This window comes from Eumetopias jubatus, unplaced genomic scaffold (genome assembly GCF_037043125.1).
Source record: "Eumetopias jubatus isolate StellerSeaLion01/CBP00866 unplaced genomic scaffold, mEumJub1_p1.0 scaffold_13, whole genome shotgun sequence".
Lineage (NCBI taxonomy): Eukaryota > Metazoa > Chordata > Mammalia > Carnivora > Otariidae > Eumetopias > Eumetopias jubatus.
Window position 1 is genome coordinate 37,863,106 of NW_028274819.1, and position 18,807 is coordinate 37,881,912.

The following is an 18,807-nucleotide window of genomic DNA, read 5'->3' on the forward strand; positions in this document are numbered from 1 at the left end:
CCTTGTACATTTTAAATGAATGTGCATTCTGTTGTTTTAGGATGGAATGTTCTGGATATATCTGTTAAATCCAACTGTTCCCATGTGTCATTCAAAGCTACTGTTTCCTTGTTGGTTTTCTGTTAGATGATCTGTCCATCAATGTTGGTGGGGTGTTGAAGTCTACTACTATTATTGTGTTACTGTTGATTACTTCCTTTATGTTTATTATTAGCTGCTTTATGTATTTGGGTGTTCCCATGATGGATGTTTAAGTATTTACAATTGTTTATCTTCTTGTTGGATTGTCCCTATTATTATACGGTGTCCTTTGTCACTTGTTATAGTTTTTATTTTAAAGTATACATTGTCTAAGTACTGCTACCCCTGCTTTCTTTTGCCATCCATTTGTATGATAAATGTTTCTCCATCCCCTAACTTTCAATCTGTAGGTGTCCTTCTTTAGTTTTTGTCTCAGAAACTCTTTCTCTCTCCTTCTATTCTGATTGATAGCCTTGCTGGACAGAGTATTCTTGGCTGCAGATTTTTCCCTTTTAGCACTTTGAATATATCATGCCACTCCCTTTTGGCCCCACGAAGTTTCTCTGAAAAATCAGCTGAAAGCCTTATGGGATTTCCCTTGTATGTAACTCTTTTCTTTTCTCTTGCTGCTTTAAAGATTTTTTCCTTATCACTACTTTTTTTTTTTTTAAAGATTTATTTATTTATTTGACAGAGAGAGACACAGCGAGAGAGGGAACACAAGCAGGGGGAGCGGGAGAGGAAGAAGCAGGCTTCCCGCCGAGCAGGGAGCCCAACGCAGGGCTTGATCCCAGGACCCTGGGATCCTGACCTGAGCCAAAGGCAGACGCTTAACCGACTGAGGCGCCCAGGTGCCCCTCCTTATCACTACTTTTTGTCATTTTAATTACTATCTGTCTTGCTGGAGACCTCTTTGTGCTGATTTCTTTGGGGGGAATCTCTGTGCCTCCTGGATATGGATATATGTTTCCTTCCCTGGATTTGGGAAGTTTTCAGCTAAATCTTCAATTTTCTGCCTCCCTTTCTCTCTCTTCTTCTGGGATCCCTATAGTACAAATGTTATTTCACTTGATGGAGTCACTGAATTCCCTAAGGCTATTCTCAGTTTGCATAATTTTTTCCCTCTCATTTGCTCAGCTTGGTTACTTTCCATTCCTCTGTCTTCCAGATCATTAATTCATTCTTCTGATTCCATTAGCCTATTTATTCCATCAAGTGTACTATCAAATTTCATTTATTGTGTTTTTCATCTCTGTTTTTTTTTTAATCTCTTTGTTAAATGTCTCACTGACATCCTCCACTCTTTTCTCAAGTCCAAGAGTATCTTTATGATCATTACTTTAAATTCTCTATCAGGCGCATTACCTACTACTTATCTCTGTTTCACTTAGGTCTCTTGCTGTGGTTTGGTCCTATTATTTTATTTGGGATATATTCCTCTGTCTTCTCATTTTGTCCATCGCTCTGTATCTGTTTCTGTGTGTTAGGAGAGTCAGCTATATCTTGTCTTGAAAGTAACTGCCTTATGAAGAGGAGGTCCTATAGTGCCCTGCAGGGCAGTGCACCTTGTTCCTCAGGACCTGGTGCTTGCTGGGTTTCTCCTATGCCTGCTGTGTGTGCTTTGCTGTAGTCCTGGCCTCTTTTTCCTTCTGTCCAGTTGTCCGTGGAGGCTTTTTTCCTGTCACGGGCAGTGTTTGGTCCCTGGCTTGGTGGGGCACATTTTAACAAGGTACGCACTAGTCTGCTTATGAAATGCAACCTGCCACCACTGCCACCAGAAATGAAGCCCGGCAAAAGATCCTGGTCAGGAGATGGGGTACTGGTGAGGTTTGCACTGGTCTTCTGGGTGCTGCAGTGCTGGGACTAAGGAAAGCTTTAGTGGAAAGGGCAGATCCACCCAAGTGTCGGGGGCAGGTCTTGGGGTAAGCATGTTGGGTAGTGAGTGTTGGTGATATCCTGGTTCCTGCATGTGCTCCTGTGTTTATGCTTAAGGGCAAGGGCAGGAAATAGCATGTGCCAGATCCTTTGTTCCTGGAGGGGTCTCCCTGTGATCCTTGCCTCTTTGGGACAGGCTCTGAGATGAGTAAATCACTCTCCCTCCAGTGTGCCCCTATTGCTCCTCTATGTTAGATCTCTGCTGGCTGTTTGTTGTGCTGTCTTTTTAAGGGTGGAGACTTGGCTTGCTAAAGCCTTCTGGGTTATCCTAAAGCAGAGCCTACTGATTTTTAAAATTCCAGGCTTCTAAGTCCCGCTTGTTGTAAGAACTCACAAAATTCAGCCCCTCTCACTGTCAAAGCCAAATGTCTTCCCCAAACGGGTTCCCTGGTGTGACAGTCTGTTTCTCATCCTTCTCAAGACCCAGGTTCTCTCTGGGACCACAGACAGCTAAGGTCCCTTTTGTTCTCAAACTGTATCTCCATGCTTTCTACCTTCTTCTAGTCTCTATTCTCTACCTTTGGTTGTTATGTTTGTTCTGCCAGTCCTCGGGTCATTTTGGGGGTTATTTATGCTGATGTGTTATTTAGTTGTATCCATGGGACAAGGTGAGCTTAGGGTTCTCTTACTCAGCTATCTCCCCAGACTCCAATCACACCCCTTAGGTTTCTAAATGTAATAAGTCCACAGGACACAGGGGCACCTTCAGCTACTGCAGTCAGGTTGTCTGTGCATGTATTATAAATTCCCAGAAAATGAATTTTAAACAGCTATATTATAATTTTTGAAATTTTACAGATGTGTGATTTTGTGGGACACACCTTGGATCACTTAAAATTTCAAAAATTGAAATAGAGAGGTAACTTGAGGCTATGTCTCCCAGACAGAAAGGGCTGGCCCTGGCTTATGGAGTCAGTTCAGTATTTTTAAATACAGGTCACCAAGAGAAACAAGCGTAAAGAGAAGACTGATTTTCAAAGATAGCTTCTCCATGTAAGGCTGAAAGACAACTCTCTGTAACGGAGCAGCAACAAATTGTATCTAAGACACTGATTTCCAAAGGCCCCAGAAAGATGGTCATGACCCCCATACATCCTGTCACGTCTAGACTTCCGACAGTATTCAGGTAACAACCATCCAACAGAGTTAGTATTTTGAGAAATCAGGAAATACACAAGCAAAACCTTCTCAGATAACCAAAATAATCACAAGCCCTGTGTTTACACCTGCTGCCCATTTCCTTCTCAAAACCGTACCAGTTTGGAGGATAAATTATCTGAACATTTTTCCTTCCTATAACAAGTCCTAGAATTTTGTTTCATCTCAGTTTAATCCAGCACAGATCTGAAGATGTGGCAGAGGAAACAACAGATGATGGGGGATTCCTAAAAGCAGAACCTAACAGTATTTATTTCTGTATCCTCAGTGCCAAATGTTTGTTACTAATAGCTCACATTATAGCCTGGGTCACACATTCAAATAATTCCTCCAGCCCTCAGTTCAATGTTCAATTTCTAGGAGGAGCAGGGGTGGTGAATCATGTGCAAATATTTTTTCAATTGACATATATTTTTATTCCTAAAATGATAATAATAAGAGAGACCTTTAAGGCTTCTATGATTCAGCAGGACAGAAGTTATCTGTGTAGCATGGAGAACTGTGAGAGCAGGACAACCAGACAGTTATAGGTCTACAACTGCCCCCAGAGACAACAGGGAATCCCTCCCTGGCTTACAATGAAAATGAGAAAAGGAGTGGAGATGTCCCTTGCCTGGGAGATGCACTGTACAGAGCAGATTCTGGCAACTCAATGCGAATAACTAGGATTCCGCACATACCAGCATTGGTAACAGAGCTGCACATTTGTTCCGTAAGGTCTACAAGTGAAGCCGAAATTTTCATTTTATATGTAACCAGACTATACTTGAGAGGTGCTCACATTTTCACTGTTCATAAAACTGGCCATTTCTTCTATGTAGTCACAGTAGTATTAAAAGCAACTATCACAAACACAAATACAGAAACACTTAAAGGCTTTTCAGTGACATTTTGGGGACTTTAAAAATTATAAATGGGTCGTGGCTGCCTTTGTCCTTAGAGATTTGTTTCTCCCAGTCAGCACTTGCCACAGGCAAACAAACAAGACGGATGCCTTGGTAACAGGGTCTCTGCAAGTTCACTATGGAATTCAACACTCTCTCAGTGAATTCTCATGAATTACAGTGAGACTGTGTCGGGGAAGGTCACTGAGAGGACATAACTGCTGGTTGACCAGAGAGCTGGACCCAGGCAATCAGAGGTTCCTCGGCCCCTCCCCTATCCTTGGAATATACATTCTGCCCACTGTTCCCACAGGGAGAGCTGTTTTCAAGGACACAGCCTTGAGAAAGCAATGTGTTGTTATGACCATCTGGACAGTATACATGATGGAACCCAGTGAAGGCCTCTATATAAACTTTTAAGATTCTGGCAGATGGGTGTGGAGACCTACTCATCTTGCAGCTGCTTAAGACAAGCTTTGTACATTAAATTCCTTTGTGTATTATACCTGCCACCTACTAATCTGCAGTGGTTTGCCTCCTTCTTCTGCCTCTCCTGGCCCTGCATGTACAGAGGCCACTTTGCAAACCAAAAGCCTGGCTGCATCACACAATGTGTTATTCATTCCAAAGGAAACAAGCCAAAAATATATATCATTTTTCCTTCCTATAACAAGTCCTAGAATTTTGTTTAATCTCAGTTTAATCCAGCACAGATCTGAAGATGTGGCAGAGGAAACAACAGATGATGGGGGATTCCTAAAAGCAGAACCTACAGTATTTATTTCTGTATCCTCAGTGCCAAGTGTTTGTTACCAATAGCTCCCATTATAGCCTGGGTCACACAGGTAACAAATGGCAAAACCAAGTTCAGAACTAGCTAGAACTTGTATTGGTCAGTACCCTACCAAATCATCTTGTTGACAAACGAAGAAAGGAAGATTTACACAAATATATAGCATTTATTCAATTCTCTAATATTTGTTTAGCTGACATGCTAAAGAGGATATTTATACTGTGGCAGATGCAAAAGTAATAGGATTCCTGAAATACAAGTGCTCATGATCAAGGGGAGGAGGTATATACAAGCATCCTTTAAACCCTAGCCAGTATCACCTTCTCCAACTCCTCCAGACCCACAGGTCCTCCTTCCCCTAGTGGCTCAGTGTATATGTACACATCTGTTTAAGCACATGTCTTGCTCCATCACAGTAATTCCCCTTTTATGTCCATCACTCAGAACAAGTTTGTGACACCTGCCACACTCTGTTCCCCAAGAACAGAGACATCATCTTAGACTTATATTTCTAGTGATAGTAAGTATCAAGTAATAAGAAGGTATCCAATAAAAGTGTGTGAAAATGAATACAAAAATAAATGACAATGGACTGAATGAAAGCAACAGTGTGAAAAAGCGCTGTAATAGAGATTCAAAGTACCGCAAGATTTCCTGCTGTTGGCAAATCACAAAGATACAATATCAATTCACAAAACTAAATAAAATGAGGTTAGTTTAATCTTTATATGTTATTTACCTTGAAAAGACAATATGTAGTTTCTATTTAATACTTTGTTTCCATGTCCAATTTTCAGAGATTTTTAAGGTGGAATAGGCAACAAGAAGACACATAGCTCTACCTACCTTCAATGAACAGTCCTACCTGTACCTTGAAATTTTTTATCACAGTGAAAACCAGATGACCACCAAATGGTTTTCCATAGGATGTGTCCTAAGGAACACACTTAATCCTATTTGGAATGTACAATGAATTTACCATTAAAAGCCATTTGCAAACAAATCCTTGAATTGTTGCAAAATTCTTGTCTCGAGTTAGATGAATCTCTTCCTTTATCTGATCTCATCTGTCTCAGATATGCTATTTGAAAATTTATAAAATCAGTAAGGTTTATCTCAAACCTTATTTTCAAGGACATACTGTTATATATCATATTAATGGATTAAAGTTCACAGTGAAGTAGAGAGAGGCTCAAGAAGCAGTTGGATTTTATGTTGTTTTCTTTTGTTTAGAGAGACAAAGAAAGAGAGAGAGAGAGAGCATGCACGAGCAGCGGGGAGAGGGAGAGAGAAAATCTTAAGCAGGCTCCACACCCAGTGCAAAGCCTGACATGGATCTTGATCTCACAACCGAGATCATGACCTAAGCTGAAATCAAGAGTCAGAGGCTTAACCAACTGAGCTGCCCAGGTGCCCTGGATTTTATCTTTTCTAAGGATTTGTAGAGTGAGGAGGTTGAGTCATGGGAAAAACTTTGATACTTTCATTCACTCGACAAGTTTATTGAGCACACATATAGGAAATGCTGTATCACACAGTGTGATACAGAGATTTAAAAAAAAAAAAATGTCCCTGTGCTCCAGGCACTTATAGTCTATCAGGGAATACTGGAATATAAAAAAGTAACCATGGTTAACACAACATGGACTTTGGAGACAAACATGACTTCAGATTCCTGCTCACCGACACACTAATATATCATATAGATTTTTCCAAATCTTTGTTTTCTCATCTGTAGATACTGGGAAAATAAAATCAAACTTTATAGGATTAATGAACAAAAGCCTCATAAGCAAAATCTGTTATATTTCTCCTGTTGTACAGTATATTAACTTTTAACTCTTATATGCTGCTTAAAAAAATCAGAAAACAGTGGATGGAGTTAGAGTGTATTATGCTGAGCAAAATATGTCAAAGAAAGACAAATACCATACAATTTCACTCATGCGGAATTTAAGAAAAAAAACAGATAAACATACGTGAAAAGGGGAAAAAAAAGAAAGAGAGAGTAAAGCAAACCATAAGAGACTCTTAATGATAGAGAACAAACTGAGGGTTGATGGAGGGAGGTGGATGGGGGATGGGCTAAATGGGTGATGGGTATTAAGGAGGGCACTTGCTAGGATGAGCACTGGGTGTTATATGTAAGTAATGAATCACTAAATTCTACTCCTGAAACCAATTACACTATATGTTACCTAGAATTTAAATAAGAATTGGAAAAAAATAAAAAATGAAAATGAAAACAGAAAAGAATTAATATTAACTTGTAATCAAGAAACTAGTTAGGACAGAGGTGATTTCTGGATCCTTAAAAATATTCATGTGGATTTTAATTGTCACACTGTAAAACACTGAGGAAGAGAATCTATGAGTCTATAATATACACCACATAAAAACATGGGTTCTCTCCCCCAAAAAGTCACATGAATTTAAGTGGAATCAGTAACATAAAGTACCAAAAATGTAGTAAAAACAAAGCTGATTAGTATTTAACATTTGGTGAATTCCAGGATTGCACGGAGCATCTAGCATGTATCAGAATGTTTAAGGGAAAATAAAAAAATAAATTAGTGAAGGGGGAGGAGCAAGATGGAGGAGGAGTAGGAGACCTGGATTTCGTCTGGTCACAGGAATTCAGCTGAATAGGGATCAAACCATTCTGAACACCTACGAACTCAACAGGAGATCGAAGAAAAGAATAGCAACAACTCTCTGAACAGAAAAGTGACTACTTACTGGAAGGTAGGACATGCGGAGAAGTGAATCCGAGGCGATATTTGGGAGGATAGGCAGCGGGGGAAGGGGCCTCCGTTGGCTGCTTCTGGCAAGTGATAGAGCCGCAGAGCACAAAATCGGAACTTTTAGAAGTCGGCTCCGTGGAGGGACGTCGCTCCAGTGGCTAAGCGGGGGGTGGAACCCTCGCGGGACAGTGTGGTCTCAGGACCCTAGGGGTCACAGAAAGACCAAGGGTGCCTGAGTGCGGCAGAGCTCCCAGGTATCGCAGTGGGGAAGCTGGCTGCAGAGACGGAGGCGAGGCGCGGGCTCTCAGCTCGGGGTTGCCATAAACTGTGATCCGTGGCCCAGTCGGGCCACTGCTCCTCCAGCAGGGACCCAACAAGCGGCAGAGCCGGGGAGACTCCCCTCCCTCCTCTGGGAGGAGCGGCGCAGGCGCGAACCGCAGGGATCTGCTGGGTTCGGAGACCCCACATGGGGTCAGGTGCCACAGATAGAAACGCTCCGTCACAGGCCGGGTGAGCACGGAGTGCGGCCGGAGACCGGGGACACGGGAGTGACTGGCTGCTTTTCTCTGGGGGTGCACTGAGGAGCGGAGCCCCGACTTCTTGCCTTCTCTGGGGCGGAGACTGGGAGGCCACCATTTTCACCCTGATCCTCCAAAGCTGTACCGAGAGCTTGCAGGGAACAAAAGCTCCTGAGAGCAAACCCGAGCAGCTCGCTTAGCCCGGACCGATATGTAACCTACAATGGTAGAAATATTAGACTGGCAACAGACCTATCCACAGAGACCTGGCAGGCCAGAAAGGACTGGCATGATATCTTCAGAGCACTAAACAAGAATATGCAGCCAAGAATACTATATCCAGCTAGGCTGTCAATGAAAATAGATGGGAGAGATAAAAAGCTTCCAGGACAAACAAAAACTAAAGGAATTTGCAAACACAAAACCAGCCCTACAAGAAATATTGAAAGGGGTCCTCTAAGCAAAGAGAGAGCCTAAAAGCAGCATAGATCAGAAAGGAACACAGACAGCAGACAGTCACAGTCACCTTACAGGCAATAGAATGGCACAAAATTCTTATCTTTCAATAGTTACCCTGAATGTAAATGGGCCAAATGCCCCAATCAAAAGACACAGGCTATCAGATTAGATTAAAAAACAAGACCCATCAATATGCTGTCTGCAAGAGACTCATTTTAGACCAAAACACACCCCCAGATTGAAAGTGAGGGGGTGGAAAACCATTTACCATGCTAATGGACACCAAACGAAAGCTGGGGTGGCAATTCTTATATCACACAAATTAGAATTTAAAACAAAGACCGTAATAAGAGATGAAGAAGGACACTATATTCTACTTAAAGGGTCTATCCCACAAGAAGATCTAACAATTGTAAATATCTATGCCCCTAACATGGGACCAGCCACTTATATAAGGCAATTAATAACAAAAGCAAAGAAACACATCGACAACAATACAATAATAGTGGGGGACTTTAACACCCCCCTGACGGAAATGGACAGATCATCTAAGCAAAAGATCAACAAGGAAATAAAGACTTTAAATGACACACTGGACCAAATGGACTTTACAGACATATTCAGAACATTCCATCCCAAAGCAACGGAATACACATTCTTCTCTAGTGCCCATGGAACGAACATTCTCCAGAATTGATCACATCCTAGGTCACAAATCAGGTCTCAACCAGTACCAAAAGATTGGGATTATTCCCTGCATATTTTCAGACCACAATGCTTTGAAACTAGAACTCAATCACAAGAGGAAAGTAGGAAAGAACTCAAATACATGGAGGCCAAAGAGCATCCTACTAACGAATGAATGGGTGAACCAGGAAATTAAAGAAGAATTAAAAAAATTCATGGAAACCAATGAAAATGAAAACACAACAGTTCAAAATCTTTGGGATACAGCAAAGGCAGTCCTGAGAGGAAAGTATATAGCAATACAAGCCTTTGTCAAGAAACAAGAAACGTCTCAAATACACAACCTAACCCTACACCTAAAGGAGCTAGAGAAAGAATAGCAAATAAAGCCTAAACCCAGCAGGAGAAGAGAAATAATAATCAGAGCAGAAATCAGTGAAATAGAAACCAAAAGAACAGTAGAACATATCAACGAAACTAGGAGCTGGTTCTTTGTAAGAATTAACAAGATTGATAAACCCCTGGCCAGACTTATCAAAAATAAAAGAGAAATGACCCACATCAACAAAATCATGAATGAAAGAGGAGAGATCACAACCAACACCAAAGAAATACAAACAATTCTAAGAACATATTATGAGCAACGCTATGCAAGGAAATTAGATAACCCGGAAGAAATGGGTACATTCCTAGGGATGTATCAACTACCAAAATGGAACCAGGAAGAAATAGAAAACCTGAACAGACCTATAACCACTAAGGAAATTGAAGCAGTCATCAAAAATCTCCCAACAAACAAAAGCCCAGGGCCAGATGCCTTCCCAGGGGAATTCTACCAAACATTTAAAGAAGAATTAATTCCTATTCTCCTGAAACTGTTCCAAAAAATAGAAATGGAAGGAAAACTTCTAAACTCATTTTATGAGGCCACCATTACCTTGATCCCCAAACCAGACAAAGACCCCATCAAAAAGGAGAATTACAGACCAATATCCTTGATGAACATGGATGCAAAAATTCTCACCAAAATACTAGCCAATAGGATCCAACAGTACATTAAAAGGATTATTCACCAGGACCAAGTGGGATTTATCCCTGGGCTGCAAGGCTGGTTCAACATCTGCAAATCAATCAACGTGATACAATACATTAACAAAAGAAAGAACAAGAATCATATGATCCTCTCAATAGATGCAGAAAAAGCATTGGACAAAGTACAGCATCCTTTCTTGATCAAAACTCTTCAGAGTATAGGGATAGAGGGTACATACCTCAATATCATAAAAGCCATCTATGAAAAACCTACAGTGAATATCATTCTCAATGGGGAAAAGCTGAGAGCTTTTCCCCTAAGGTCAGGAACACGGCAGGGATGTCCACTATCACCACTGCTACTCAACATGGTATTAGAAGTGGTAGTCACAACAATCAGACAACAAAAAGAAATCAAAGGTATCCAAATCGGCAAAGAGGAAGTCAAACTCTCACTCTTTGCAGATGATATGACACTGTACATGGAAAACCCAAAAGACTCCACCCCAAAACTGCCAGAACTCATACAGGAATTCAGTAAAGTAGCAGGATATAAAATCAGTGCACAGAAATCAGTGGCATTCCTATACACCAACAACAAGACAGAAGAGAGACAAATCAAGGAGTGGATCCCACTTACAATTGCACCCAAAACCATAAAATACCTAGGAATAAATTTAACCAAAGGGGCAAAGGATCTGTACTCAGAAAACTATAAAATACTCATGAAAGAAATTGAAGAAGACACAAAGAAATGGAAAAACCTTCCATGCTCATGGATTGGAAGAACAAACATTGTGAAGATGTCAATGCTACCTAGAGCAAACTACACATTCAATGCAATCCCCATCAAAATACCATCCACTTTTTTCAAAGAAATGGAATAAATCATCCTAAAATTTGTATGGAACCAGATAAGACCCCGAATAGCCAGAGGAATGTTGAAAAAGAAAAGCAGAGCTGGCGGCATCACAATTCCAAACTTCCAGCTCTATTACAAAGCTGTCATCATCAAGACAGTATGGTACTGGCACAAAAACAGACACATAGATCAATGGAACAGAATCGAGAGCCCAGAAATGGACCCTCAACTCTATGGTCAACTAATCTTCGACAAAGCAGGAAAGAATGTCCAATGGCAAAAAGTCTCTTCAACAAATGGTGTTGGGAAAATTGGACAGCCACGTGCAGAAGAATGAAACTGGACCATTTCCTTACACCACACACAAAAATAGACTCCAAATGGTTGAAAGACCTAAATGTGAGACAGAAGTCCATCAAAATCCTAAAGGAAAACACAGGCAGCAACCTCTTCAACTTCAGCCGCAGCAACTTCTTCCTAGAAACATCGCCAAAGGCAAGGGAAGCCAGGGCAAAAATGAACGATTGGGATTTCATCAAGATAAAAAGCTTTTGTCCAGCAAAAGAAATAGTCCACAAAACCAAAAGACAACCGACAGAATGGGAGAAAATATTTACAAATGACATATCAGATAAAGGGCTAGTATCCAAAATCTATAAAGAACTTATCAAACTCAACATCCAAAGAACAAATAATCCAATCAAGAAATAGGCAGAAGACATGAACAGACATTTTTCCAAAGAAGACATCCAAATGGCCAACAGACACATGAAAAAGTGCTCCATATCGCTCGGCATCAGGGAATTCCAAACCAAAACCTCAATGAGATACCACCTCGCACCAGTCAGAATGGCTAAAATTAACAAGTCAGGAAACGACAGATGTTGGTGGGGATGCGGAGAAAGGGGGAACCCTCCTACACTGTGGGTGGGAATGCAAGCTGGTGCAGCCACTCTGGAAAACAGTATGGAGGTTCCTCAAACAGTTGAAAATAGAGCTACCATACGATCCAGCAATTGCACTACTGGGTATTTACCCCAAAGATACAAATGTAGGGATCCGAAGGGGTACGTGCACCCCAATGTTTATAGCAGCCATGTCCACAATAGCCAAACTGTGGAAAGAGCCAAGATGTCCATCGACAGATGAATGGATAAAGAAGAGGTGGTATATATACACAATGGAATATTATGCAGCCATAAAAAGGAATGAGATCTTGCCATTTGCAATGATGTGGATGGAACTGGAGGGTGTTATGCTGAGTGAAATAAGTTAATCAGAGAAAGACATGTATCATATGACCTCACTGATATGAGGAATTCTTAATCTCAGGAAACAAACTGAGGGTTGCTGGAGTGGTGGGGGGTGGGAGGGATGGGGTGGCTGGGTGATAGACATTGGGGAGGGTATGTGCTATGGTGAGCGCTGTGAACTGTGCAAGACTGTTGAATCACAGATCTGTACTTCTGAAACAAATAATGCAATATATGTTAAGAAAAAAAAAAGAAGATAGCAGGAGGGGAAGAATGAAGGGGAGTAAGTCAGAGGGGGAGATGAACCATGAGAGACGATGGACTCTGAAAAACAAACTGAGGGTTCTAGAGGTGAGAAGGGTGGAGGGATGGGTTAGCCTGGTGATGGGTATTAAAGAGGGCACATTCTGCGTGGAGCACTGGGTGTTATGCCCAAAGAATGAATCATGGAACACTACATCAAAAACTAATGATGTAATGTATGGTGATTAACATAACAATAAAAAATTAAAAAAATAAATTAGTGAAACAGAAACTGTGTGATACAAACATGCTAGCTCTTTCAACTCCACTTCTCCTTGGGCACCCAAGGGTGTGTCCTAAGCACACCTCCTTTGAGTTGAGTGAGCCCATGTGACTGAGTTCTAGCTGTAGAGCTAGAAATAATGTAATTTCAATATAAACCCACAAAAATGTCTCATACGAAGCTCCATGCTATTTTCACCTGCCCATTAGAGGCTACTGTAAGGGAAACTTTGAAAGCCACATCTTAAAAATGGTAGAGCCTGCATGACTATGTGGAGTGGAGCACTTCCACGGACCTGAAACTGTCATGGACTGTTTATATGAGCAGAAATATGTTTCTTATTGAGGAACCACACAGTTTGAGGCTGCTTTATTGCTGCAGCCAAAATTTCCTAATTGTTTTGACAGACCCCTTTCCATATTAAAGGGTCAGACTGCAGAGGTCAGAAGTCATGAAGACACAATCTCTAAAAATAAAAACAAGCAAACAAGAAAAACACTTCAGCACCAATCACAAGTCATAGACAGCTAAAGAGGTGGGAGAAGTTTTGTGTTGGACTGAGACAAAGCTTTGTAGTCTGATACACTTGAGTTTGCATCTTGGCTCTGTTATGCCTAGTTGTGGGACTCTGAGCAAATTATTTATCTTTTTTCAGCTTTAGTTTCCTTGGTTCTTAAATGAAGATGGTTTTACGTAGCTCATACTATTGCTTTAAGGATTGAATGAGATCAATGTAAAGCTACTCTACGGAGCTAGGCAGGCACTCGTTAGGCCTGCAATAATTAACATTCTCTAATTTCTAATCCCCATTTGGTCAGAGAGGAGCTATGTGTCCATGCCAAGACGGTCCAAGTCTCCAGGCCTCAATTCTTGTAGGTAAAGTGAAAGGACTGTGTTATAGCACATTTCAGTGCTCTTCCAGGTTTAACACCCCATTAAGATGGGAGAACTGGGCTTTGGGCTTAGGCCCTCATCTGCTACTAACCAGCTGAATGCTTGCTTTAAGTTTTAAGCAACTTCAGTTTCTTTATTAGTTAAATTAAAAAATTCATGTGCGTGTGTCACAAAGCTCCAATAAGATAATGAAGAAGCTCTGGAAGTCAAATACCTGCTATACAAACTATATGGTGACATCATTCTCACTGTTTCTTCTTTGTAAATTCTAATTACCAACTAGTTTTAGTCCATTAAACTTAAAGGTGCCAGCTATTAGTAATGGTGTCAATGGCATTGGTGATACGGCTCTCTGCCTTCTGTAAATCTTCTTTACTGACTTGGCATAAGAGATTCAGTCTCTTCCTGGTTGAAACCTTCCAATTTTATCTCTGAAGTACTTCTTTTTTGGCTAAACAAGTCACTCCCAAATTCTTCCATAAAGAGCCAATCTATTTGCACTCGAACTTTTCTCTCTAGTCCTGAGGCTCTCTGGTCCACACCTCTAATCTGGCCTCTAACACAAGTTCAAATACACATTTACTATTACCGGCAGATTAGCTAACCTCAGAGGGTCTCTCTTCAAACTCACTCTTCCCAAAGCATTTCACATGTGTCTTTCTATATTTCAAACTCATTTTCCACCCCAGCACACCCACCTAGCTCTCATTCCTCACAATCAATGAATAAAAGGTCAAAGTTCTCATAATGGCTTATAAAGTTGCGTGATCTGTCTGCTCTTATCGCTCTGAATTCATCCAACACTTCTCCTTTTGCTTACCCAAGTCAGGGTAAGGCAGGGCTTTCCTGTCACAAATAAAACTGCCTAACTCCCTGTGCCAACTCTACTCCTGGGGCCTTACAACAGATGACCCGAATAGTCAGCCCTGGGACAAGAAACAGCCCATTCACATTGTATGGTTTTGCTTGGCACACAGGGAGTTATATTTAACAACTGAACCACTGCCAATATTAAGAACCTGCAGTTTTCACATAAAATTTTGGATTCCTGGCATCTTTAAAATAATGTGTCAAACCTGGATCCACATTCCACAGGGCAACAACTGGCAAGAGATGAGCACTGGCCGCCACCTTTAAATGGTTCATGGACTCTTCATTGCAGACCAGTCCATTCCTGGCTCACTTGACCCATCTTTGACAGGTGTAGACATCTAAGTTTGTGACACCTGCCAGAAGAGGCTGCCCTCATGTTGGCAAGGGCAACAAAATCTCTAAACTTTTGGGTGATGCACCTCTGACATTATGAGTATTTTTAGCATGCAATCCCCATATAAGCATTTTTGAATACCAAACATATATAAAGGTTAAAAATTAAAAATCATAAGGCAACACATTTTAATTAACAATTTAAATTAGCAATGTTAATTACACTGTTACTTATTAATTTCAAAAAATGGTTGCCGTAATGTATTATTTTTAATATTTGCAAAATGATGGAATATTTTTATTTGATTCTGAAAATCTTTTTTTTAATCTTGTTTTTAAGATTTCATTTATTTATTTTTGGAGAGAGAAAGAGTGCAAGTTGGGGGAGAGGCAGAGGGAGAAGGAGAGAATCTCAAGCAGACTCTGCACTGAGCATGGAGCTAGATGCAGGGCTCGATCTCACAACCCTGAGATCATGACTGAGCTGAAATCAAGAGTTGGACACTTAACCAACTGCTCCACTCCAGGTGCCCCTTTCTCTTAATCTTGTTTCACTTTATATACTAACTAAATGATGTTGCCAGGTCAATTGCTTGCAATTAAATAATTCACAATTAAAAATTAGTAATGTTTTATTTTACAAAATAAAAACGAATAGAAATAGAAATTCTAGTATTTCAATACCAATGGGTTCATGTGGCCAGTCCTGAGGTACATGCCTAGTGCCGCAGGGCAGAGGGGAAATGCCCCATCACATTTCTTTCATACTTACTAGGAACAATAGAATCAGGGGAGCTCAGACTCTAAAATACATATTATTTGTATAGGTATTGGTATATGTGTATGCTTGGTTCTGGACCAGAACCAAGCTTGAACTCTGACTCTGCCTTATACTGGTTAAAAAATCAGGTATTATCTATTTCAGTCCATGGGACTGACAGGGGGAAAATGATGACTATATCACCAGAGTATTTCAATAAGATATCTGCAGATTGATTGTTGAATTCCGAGCCCATGTTCAATATCAGCAAACTTTTATATTTTCAGGTCTTATTATTTCCATTCTATTTTCTCTCTTAACAACACAATTATCTCTAACAGACTCAGTCTTGGGCATCTCTTTGTGAGAGCTGGACACTTTTCTTTTACTTCCCCCTTTTCTGTTTACTATATAAATATATATATTTTTTTTAATTTAAAAAGATGACTTTGTGTCAATGGAATAATAAAGAATTGAGTGGTCATAATCAACCAAAAGTTTTTTTTTTTCCCAGATATCTAGCCACCAGTGCCCCCTCCCCAACACACACACATATATATATACACGTTCACCAAGAAATGACTTTGCAAGAGCAAAAGATCGTCATACTATTTTGGGGAAAATGATAATGCCCTTACTAGTTAATAAATGTGAATAGTTTGCATAGTAAAGCTTCTCTTCCCCTTACTCAAGCATTATTTCAGAGACATTAATTTAACGCTTGAGAATAAATTTGGTATCCAATCACCTCAAATGCTTACTTTGTTTAGTCAAATAGGGGTCATTACCCCCACTTCCTTACTCCAAAATGACCAAGTAGGTTTTTGATGTATAACCCATCATCATCTCATGTACATCAGCTACATACCAGCAGCCTGCTTGGGTTTTCAAGGCACTGGATCTGGTGAGTTGGAATGCAAATGCGCTTTTTGGTTTATATCTGTTGCAGAGATTTTTTTATGACATGTAAGATTTTCAGATGATATGGGATTGAATTCATAGAAATGTTCTTTCCTTGCTGTATGGTTTTGGATTTGCCCTCATCTTCCTCATGTTTAAAACAGACATAATAATTCTTGCCTTAAAGACCTTTTGTGACTATTAAATGAGACTTATACTACTATTGGTAGTCAGCAAATAAAAATGTTGGTTTCTTTTACCCCTTTGCTACCAGGGCACAAACATGAGTAAGATTTCTTCCTGCTTTGCAGAGGTTCATATTCTTTGAAGGATACAAGTACAAATATAATTAAAATATTAGACATTATAATATAGTTATAAATCAAATGCATTAAGTACCAAACCAAAGTTCCAATGTCATCCTACCCGTAAAATCCTGGGATGGCATACTTCTGATAACATGGTTTCAAACATAATGTGAATTCTGAGTGGTAATTGGTGCTCATTCTTGACTAGCCTTTATTTCCTTTCTTTTTTTTTTTTTAAAGATTTTACTTATTTATTTGGAGAGAGCGTGCACAAGCAGGCGGAGAGGCAGAGTGAGAGGGAGAGAATCTCAAGCAGAACCTGCACTGAGCACAAGCCTGACGTGGGGCTCAATCTCACAACCTTAAGATCATGACCTGAGCTGAGATCAAAGAGTTGGAGTCTAAACCAACTGAGGCACAGGTGCCCCTGACTAGCCTTTATTTTTGAAGAGAGGTGGAATAAAGTGCTTATCTTTTGGGGAGGTGGAAAGAGAAGAGAATGCAAGGCCAGCAGTAAATAAAATTTGGCCCTGCTTTGGGAATGAGAATGGGTCCATTGTACCCAATATTCTCCTGGCTCCATCTCTGGGATTATCACCTGTCATCAATGAGCACCACCTCCCTAGGACATTTCAGGAACAGCGGCCACATGCCAGCCAAGACAAGGAACTAGAAGCATACTCAATGTGACATTGAGGCCTGAGGACAATCACCACCAGATGGCACCAAATAGCAGCAAGGTCTGGACGAATTTAAATCCTGGAGTTGGCTCACTTGGGCAGGCTCCTATTTTAAGCCCACTTTCTCCAATGCATAGTTTTTATTGTGTTTAGATTTTAATAGAAGCTTTGAACTGTATTACAATTCCCTGTAAGACCTGGACCCTCCTTACCCTTTTTCTCATCCCATTCCACTCTTCCCTTAGCCCACTGCACTGTGGACACCCTAGTCTCCTCCAGTCCATCATCTAGTGTAGAGATTTTGTACTAGTGGTCTCCTCTTCCTAGAGCATTGTTAATAAACACAACCAGCTCCTTCTGTTATTTAGGTTCAGCTCAAATGCCACCATCTCAAAGAATCCTTCCCTGACCACCATTTATAAAGTAGCTTTCTCTCTTCATTCTCTCCCTAATCCATGACCACGCTTTCTTTTCTTCATAGCATTAGTCAGTATCTGATGATCTGGTAGATACCTTTGTGTATTGTCTTTCTGCACTAGAAAATAAGCTCATGAAAGCAGGGACTCCTCTGCCTTGTTTACCACCATGTCCCCACAGCCTTCTAGATGGTTGTTGGTAAGGATGGCAAGCTCAATGGAGGGCTACTTTGGGTCATTTCCTGGAGCCTGCTGGGGCATGCAGAGCAAGCCCAGTAGTAACACCAGAGGGAAAATTTAAATAAGAAAGTTGTAGGAAACTAGGGTGGGTTGGAGGACCTAGGCAAGAGATTAACCCAGCACACACATATGCTTGAGTATATTGGGGATAACATCTTTTTTTTAAAGATTTTATTTATTTATTTGACAGAGACATCACAAGCAGAGGGAGTGGCAGGCAGAGGGAGAGGGAGAAGCAGGCTCCCCACTGAGGAGAGAGCCTGATGTGGGGCTCAATCCCAGGGCCCTGGGATCTTGACATGAGCCAAAGGCAGCCAGTTAACTGACTGAGCCACCCAGGCACCAGGGGATAATGATGACAGTGATAACAGCAACAACAACTAGCTCTCATTAAGTGCTTACTCTGCCCAACACTTTACAGGTATTAGCTTACTTAACCCTCTCGACAACCTAATTAAGTACTATTATTATCCCTATTTTATAGATGAGAAGTTATGGGACTTGCTCAAGATTACCTACCTAAGAAATGAA

The 18,807-nt window shown here is 40.7% G+C and overlaps 1 protein-coding gene across 1 annotated transcript in view; it reads right to left on the reverse strand.

The window, feature by feature from the left end:
* The window catches only part of NELL1 (neural EGFL like 1), an 820,872-nt gene that overhangs the window by 53,914 nt on the left and 748,151 nt on the right, over nt 1-18,807 (reverse strand). The gene's annotated exons all lie outside the window — the stretch shown is intronic.